The sequence below is a fragment of the Penaeus japonicus genome, unplaced genomic scaffold (assembly GCF_977035675.1).
Source record: "Penaeus japonicus unplaced genomic scaffold, GWHDUDI00000001_assembly GWHDUDI00000001, whole genome shotgun sequence".
Classification (NCBI taxonomy): Eukaryota; Metazoa; Arthropoda; class Malacostraca; order Decapoda; family Penaeidae; genus Penaeus; species Penaeus japonicus.
In genome coordinates, this window is record NW_028234403.1 from 36,944,084 (window position 1) to 36,951,583 (window position 7,500).

Sequence of the window (7,500 nt, forward strand, 5' to 3'; positions counted from 1 at the left end):
TCAGGCAATCATCTGTATACATAAGTGGTAAGCTGTCAGAAAATTCAAGTGGAACACAATGTTAAGGAAAAATATATAGAGAACATATAATTCTTCATGATAACAAATTTGATATTAAGTCACCTACTTTCAATTTTAAATGTCAACATAAAAAAAGGCAAACATACATACATTTCCTTTATATTTAAATCAACTGAAGTAATCAAACAGTATCCTTGATCAGCTGCTAAGATATTCTATTATAGTTGAACCTCTTTTAACATCACCCTATTCAATATAATTTTGTTTTATATCACACAACAAAAATTAATAAAACAATCAATAAAATGAATTGTGTATTCTTTAGCTACTGCCAAAACAAATGTATCCTGCCAGCTAACGTGGACTTTCTGGGACCTAACCCCAATGCTAAAAGAGATTCAATTCTATGACAACTTCCCACAAAGCTCAAATTAGAATAAACTATAAGGTAACGATGGCCCATGCTAACAATTCTAGCGGCCAAGTTACACAGGAAAGACATAACGTACAGTGATCAGTGAATCATTTCCAAAGTTCCAGTGCATTATAATATCACCCTGTAATGATTATTTGGTTCAGTTAATACCCTGATGTTTATAAAAAAAAAAAAGGAATATTTTTCTTCCTCTTAAAAGTAATTTCTATGCATTTTTTAGCACTATCATACATAAAAAATATATATATATAAAAAAAATTATTAGCAGACAAGTCACCTTCCCATTAATGCCAAGCAACGTGTGCTCGAAACACTACATAGGAACTGCAAAAGCTCAAGGGATATTCTTTCAATAAACTTTTTGAAAAATATCCAACAGTAATATGAGCAGTTTCCCATCTACTTGTGACCAAACTTATAGCTTATAAGTTACAACTCTTAAATTCTCACCTCCTTCTGTAAAAATAATATATATAATTATGACTGACAATAGCTGTGCAATCATTTTTTGGTACATATTAGATAAATATGAATATACATATACCTTTAAATATGCATATGGATACAAACACATATACATAAATACATACATGCACACATACATTTAATTATCCATTCATTCTTACAAACACAAGCACACACATATGCACATACACTCACACACTCTCACACTCTCATACTCTCATACTCTCACACTCTCACACTCTCCACTCACACTCACTCTCACACTCACACACCCTCACACTCTCACTCTCACACACTCTCATTCACACTCACACTCACACGCTCACACTCACACTCACCCTCACTCTCACACACTCACACTCACACTCACACTCACACTCACACTCACACTCACACTCACACTCACACTCACACTCACCCTCACCCTCACCCTCACCCTCACACGCTCATATGCTCACTCTCACTCATACTCTCACAGGAACATATGCATGCATAATGTATGTGCATATAAATATGTCTATATGAATCTGTGTGTGTATATGTATATATTCTGGTAGTGGAGGATTCAACTGAAGCTTAACTAGACAGAAAGTGTAAAGGCAACATCCACACACAAAGTAAAAACTACAAACACTGAGGAAGGCAACAGAAATGGAAAGATTGAACATGAAGATCCATTACCCAATAATAATACCAGATACAATCAAATAATAAAACCATACCCGGTTCAGAAGAAGGATAAAAAGAGGATCAGAAACAGAAATACAAAATGGTGTTAAAATGAACAAAACTATTACAAAACCTCAGTGCCAGCTAAGGTGAATACAAGTAAAACAAGGATATAGGATGACAATGTACTACTTAGGTAGATGTAGTTATATTAACCCACTCACGACGGGGGCATTCCAACCTTGAATGTCACAATGCCAGGGCTTTCGAGCGCTTAGGCCTAAATCAATTAAATGGCTGGCACAATACTGTGCCGCCCGGCCACTGGGCTTTTGAATGAGTGGTACAGTAGTGTACCACCCGTCCAGAGAGGGTTAAAACAGAGAGATAACTGAAGAAAGGACCCAGAGCACCTGAAGTACCTAAGACAGAGTGACAGCCAGAGCAAGACATGAGGCTTGATCCAGAAGTTGGGCGTGTATGTTTGTTTATATGTATATGCATGTTTGTGTTATTGTAAAGGCATGTATATGCACATAAATATTTAACTGTGGGTGTGCTTGTCCATATGCATGTGTGTGTGTATTGCTTGTGTGTGTGCAAGCGCATGTGCAAGTGGGTGTGGGTGTATGCCAAAATGGGGGGAAAATATAAATAGGAAAAAATAAAGAAAATATAAGTAATAATAATAATAACAACACTCATTCGGTAATGAAGAAGCACCAAAACACATTGCTCTTGACATGCAGAAAGAAATGATGGTAAAAAAGAACTCAGTTCTACTCTAAGTTTATACCCACTTGAAATCTAAATGATCTATTGTGATGATGCTCAAGCCAATGTTGACCACAACCATGCTTGCTGATTGTGAAACAGGATCCAAGAAAATTCACTTATACATTGATTTTCAGTACACAATTTTGGAGTACAAGTTACCTAAACCTTGATTTTTTTAGGGGATTATTTGTTGAAAATAGAATAAAACCATTCTTTAGAGATCTCTTCTACAAATACAGGCAAACCAGTCCCAAAGAGCAAGAATTTCAGTCCATCTAACAGCCAGCATCATAATTAATCGAAAATAAGATTATATTTCACGTAAAGCATACTCATAAAAGGGAAGACTTAAAACCATACAAAAATGACACTCAAAAGAAAGCAAAATAAAAAAGACACAAGAACTACAACATCTGAAAGGGGAAATCTTTTTTCTTACTTAACACCATATAAGAATAAATGGTTAAAGAAAGCAACATGAATATAAATTAGTCAATAGAAGAGTTAGACACAGGGAATATGTAATAACTGAATCCAAATGTTATAAATATGAGTGCAGATGTCATTTAAAAGAAAATAAATAGGAAACAAAAACTAATAAACTAATCTCAATACTGTTTGCCTACACAGAAAAAAATTGTAAAAAAAGTAAAATCACTTTCAAACATCTAATTACATCAGTAAAGAGAAGAAAGCTTTTAATCCCATGCACAACCAGTTCCTAAATATTATAGTTTGGATTTTTGCAGCATGTCTCAAAGTCTTGGTAGAAAATAAGTTAACAGAAGGCATTACCGGGTACTTATGAAATATCTGCCATCATGCCAGCTACTGAGGACAGAGTCGGTTTGTTGTTCAACCTCAGATAGTGAGCATGACAGACTCATGCCTCTCTTCCTCTCATGCTCACTATGAGTTTCAATCATCCTCGCAATACGGTAAATTAATTGGGCACAAGTGAAAGTTGTGAAACATATACATATGCACAGACATACATTTCTAAAATTATGATTAGGAAAATGGTAAATAAATACATTTTCGATCTTTCGTTACATATCTTACATGTGGTAGAAAATGAGAAGTCAAAACCTGGACTGGTGGTTATAAAATTATAAAATTATGGGGTGCCTCCCAGTATCAATTACACACATGTAGAGCTCTTGGTTAATATCCTTAAATACATACATCTGCAGTCTTTCTCTGTCATTACCGATTATCTTCAAAAGGCAAAACATGTTCTCTTAAACCAAATGCTCCGGGTCATTGATAACTGGCGCGTGATGCATTTCCGGGAGACTACCACGTAGGCCTTAACTCATTCCAGGGTCTTATCAAATCTAAAGACGCCCAGCATCGAGTGCCATCACCTTACATGACAACCGGAGTTTGGGCCAGGAAGGTGACGTCTTCACTGCATGCCATCCGGAGGATTTGGGTTAACATCTGGATTAACAGAAAATATGCCTGTCCACCACAAGGACTGATTAGAGCAGGCTGAGATCTTCTGTTACTGAAACTAAGTTGCATTAAATGATCTTGACCAAACTGATTTTGCATACTTTCATATAACACTGTAGGAGAGGCTAAAAGAATTGCTGTAATGAACATTTTGCCTAACTTCTGTGATCAAGTATGGAGAATTTCCAAGAACTTAGTAATCAAAAGATTAGCAGTGAACATTTATGTACTAATTTCTGCCATATTATGGTCTTACCAAAGCCCTCAGTTATAAACAACTAAAGACTTCTGTTAAACCATCTAATATCTGAAAGGGATGGGCCAACTTTCCAGGAAACTTCCTGAAGATACAAAAGATGGTCCAAGGACACCACTGAGAGGCAATGACAATGTACAAAGCAGAAAGTAGCAATACAAACTTAGTTTTGTGTCAGTTGCTACATCAGTTAAAAATTAGGCAACATATTGCAGACCACCAGAGGCACACCAGAGATTTCATTGCCAGTGATGATCAAGCAGAGTATATACAGTCTGAATCTTTCTCTGAAGGAAGTCTCCACAATAACAGATATCCTGGAACACCACTGGACATTAAAATAGACACTCCAGACACAAAAGATCTGTAAGAGGAAAAAAAGTCATCTCAACAGCATGGAGAAAGCCAATAGGAGAGAAAGCTATATCATCCCAACATTTACAAGATGACAAAAATGTGGAAGATTTTTTTAGCAATGTCATGGAAGTTGCTGAGGCTAAATGGGGCATATACACCTACCCTCCCCCCTAAGAATACATGGAAAAGCCTGAACATACACAGTAGTAAGTGAAAATAACTGTAGAAACATTTAATGTCTTGTCTGCTGGAAAGGAGGGAACTTGCCTAGGTGATGACTCCTCAAAGTAACACCAAGAGAAGAGTTACAGTTCTCATCTCTCCATCTTCTGAGAAAGTGTAAAGTAAGGGTATGTTTGCTATCAGCAGTTCTTCAGATGACTGATAGACAAGGTACAAAAAGTAAGCAAGCATATTTATAGTCAAATTTCTGATAAAGGATAAGCCAACAGATCCTCCTCTTAAAAAAAATATGAAACTTCCAAAGAGGTACCAAGACCTATAAATCAATTCCAGTAATCCAATCAAATTTAAGAATCAAAGAATATTCCCATGATAATATTTCTTTACCAGTCATTAACTTAGTGGAAGACCATGTCATAATGAGTTGAAAACACTGGAGATAACGCACTTCTATAAATCTAACATACTCAGAGAGCAAGAAAGAATAAGGTTAGAAATAAAACTAAAAAAAGACAGTGAGGAAAAAAGTCCAGCTGATGCTACATCAGTCACCAGCTGAAGTAGAAGGGAAATATAGTAATAGAAGACAATAGCAACAAGTTGGATTGAACTGAAGCTATATAAGTTGCAAGAGGAAAACAAGAATCAAGAAAAAATAAATAACCCCTAACACAAAGTTCTGTTGACAAAAGCAAGAAGTAACAGAAAGAAATTTATCAGGTAATGAAGCAAAACTAGTAATATTACCTCAAAGAAAAGAATCACACAAAGTACCTGTTCCAAAAAAGTAAGGAAGACCTTTAGGGAAAATAATCCTTTACCTTACAGAACTAAAAGATAAATTAGATGAGAAATCATACCAATACACAAGGATAACATGAAATTTTAAAATGCAGAGGAAGAAATGAGCTGAATGATGATAAGCAGAACATGGCGTATTGATAAATGAGCTGGCAGCAAGATTGAGAAAATTATAGTCATGTCACAGTCATAGCCTTTTGAAATTTGAGAGGTTTATTTTGATGATCAAGCCAAAATTGAGTTCAACCATACTGATAGTTAATGAAGATCTAAGACTCAAAGTAATACACATTCAAGATGATTGTGCAGCAAGCAAGTAATGTACCCTATCTCATAGCGAACTAGTGCCTTTGCTGATAAGAGGGGTATATGTTTCAGCTTATGATGGATGGACCCTAAGCACTGACATGAATGTATGAAACCCTTTAAAGGGTGAAAAAAGACATCTAGTTGGTTCTTTTAAGTACATAAGTAGCTAGTGCCATAAGTGCAAGTTGATATCCAAAGTTTCAAGACATACAAGCAAGGATCTTGACTAATACCCAGCAAGGCACACACAGGGGACACAAATTTCTTAAGAAGCCACTAGGGTTTACTGCCCCATTCCCCACCCACGATAATGTTGAGAGAAAAAATACCATATAATATACAAACCCTATAAAACAGCTTACACATGAATAACCATAATAACACTGATTCTAAATTATCGGAAAAGAAAAAGCATGTTACACAGTTTAGATTACAGGTACATTTGTGTTCTTAAATTTATCTTTACCTCTTGTATCACATGTGATAGTTATTACAGTTTAGTCAAAGCTGATTCCAATTACTTAAGCATACAGCCTGAAACAGTTTTGATTAAATAATTATTATATTTCAAAAAATCATCAGTATTTACTTGAATATATCTCAAAGGATATTTAGACTATTCAAAATATCTGTGTGATCATTAACATGCATGAAAATAAGGGATAGCAGGGAAAGAATGCGTATGCACTTGTGTACAAGTGTATTTGTAATGCAACTGTCACCCAGCTGACAATTAAAGTAGTTAATATTAATTTTCCAGTAAAAATAGTGATGACTTTTTTTCTTTATTGTTCTTTGTTTCTATAACTGGTACCCTTTATTATGATTCATGTTATGAGGTAAACTTTTGATTCAGTAAAATGCAGGTTTACAAACACAAAAATAAATTTATGTACCTGAAAATGATAATAATCAATCCGATAACGACAGGTTGGTTTTGTCTCTACCCGGTTTAAAGGCTAGGGCATTTCAAGCAAGCAAGCCTAACGCCTCGGGATATTCACCCACTCTGGCCACAGACAATTGCTGCGTGCATAATCACCCAGCATGCCGGCCATACAAAAAGTTATGATGTGCTATCGTGTCCCCAGTGGCAAGTGCTGCCACATAATTTGATATCACATTAACGGGTTAAAAAAATCTAATCAACCAGTTGGATTCAGTAACATTTACATGAATCATGAAGCAATGCATCCAGAAATATTTTATGAAATATCTAAACAAGGATAAATACTTAATGGCCAAATTCAGAAATTTACACTGGTCTTATTGTTCACTCACTCCTACAATTCTGAAATCATTTCTAAAAAATTTGGATGATTAAAAAAAATATGGTAACTCATACAGAATATTCACACAAGGGAAAAACCCTAACAAAATTTATAGCAACAATGACATAGCACTACAGAATTACATGTATTAATATATAATGGAGAAGTTGCAGTATTTGTATATAGATATATAAAAAAGGGATTATGAACATAAGAAAAAGTAACACTGTGTGAATTGACAGACATAATTTTAGTACTAGTATATGTGTCACAAATACTCTGTCCTGACTAAGGAGCACAGGCAGTGAAGGCTTTTTCATTAACTACTGAAAAAGCCACATATCACTAAGCTACTCTTAGGAGGTTAACACAGTTCCCTGGGATCAGTTAAAAGGACATCTGAAAATAGAACATAAAAAGTAAAATGATTGGAGTCCTTACAGAAGCTATGAACAGTTCAACCAGTGAGTACCTCAGTTTACAAATACTTAGCTACT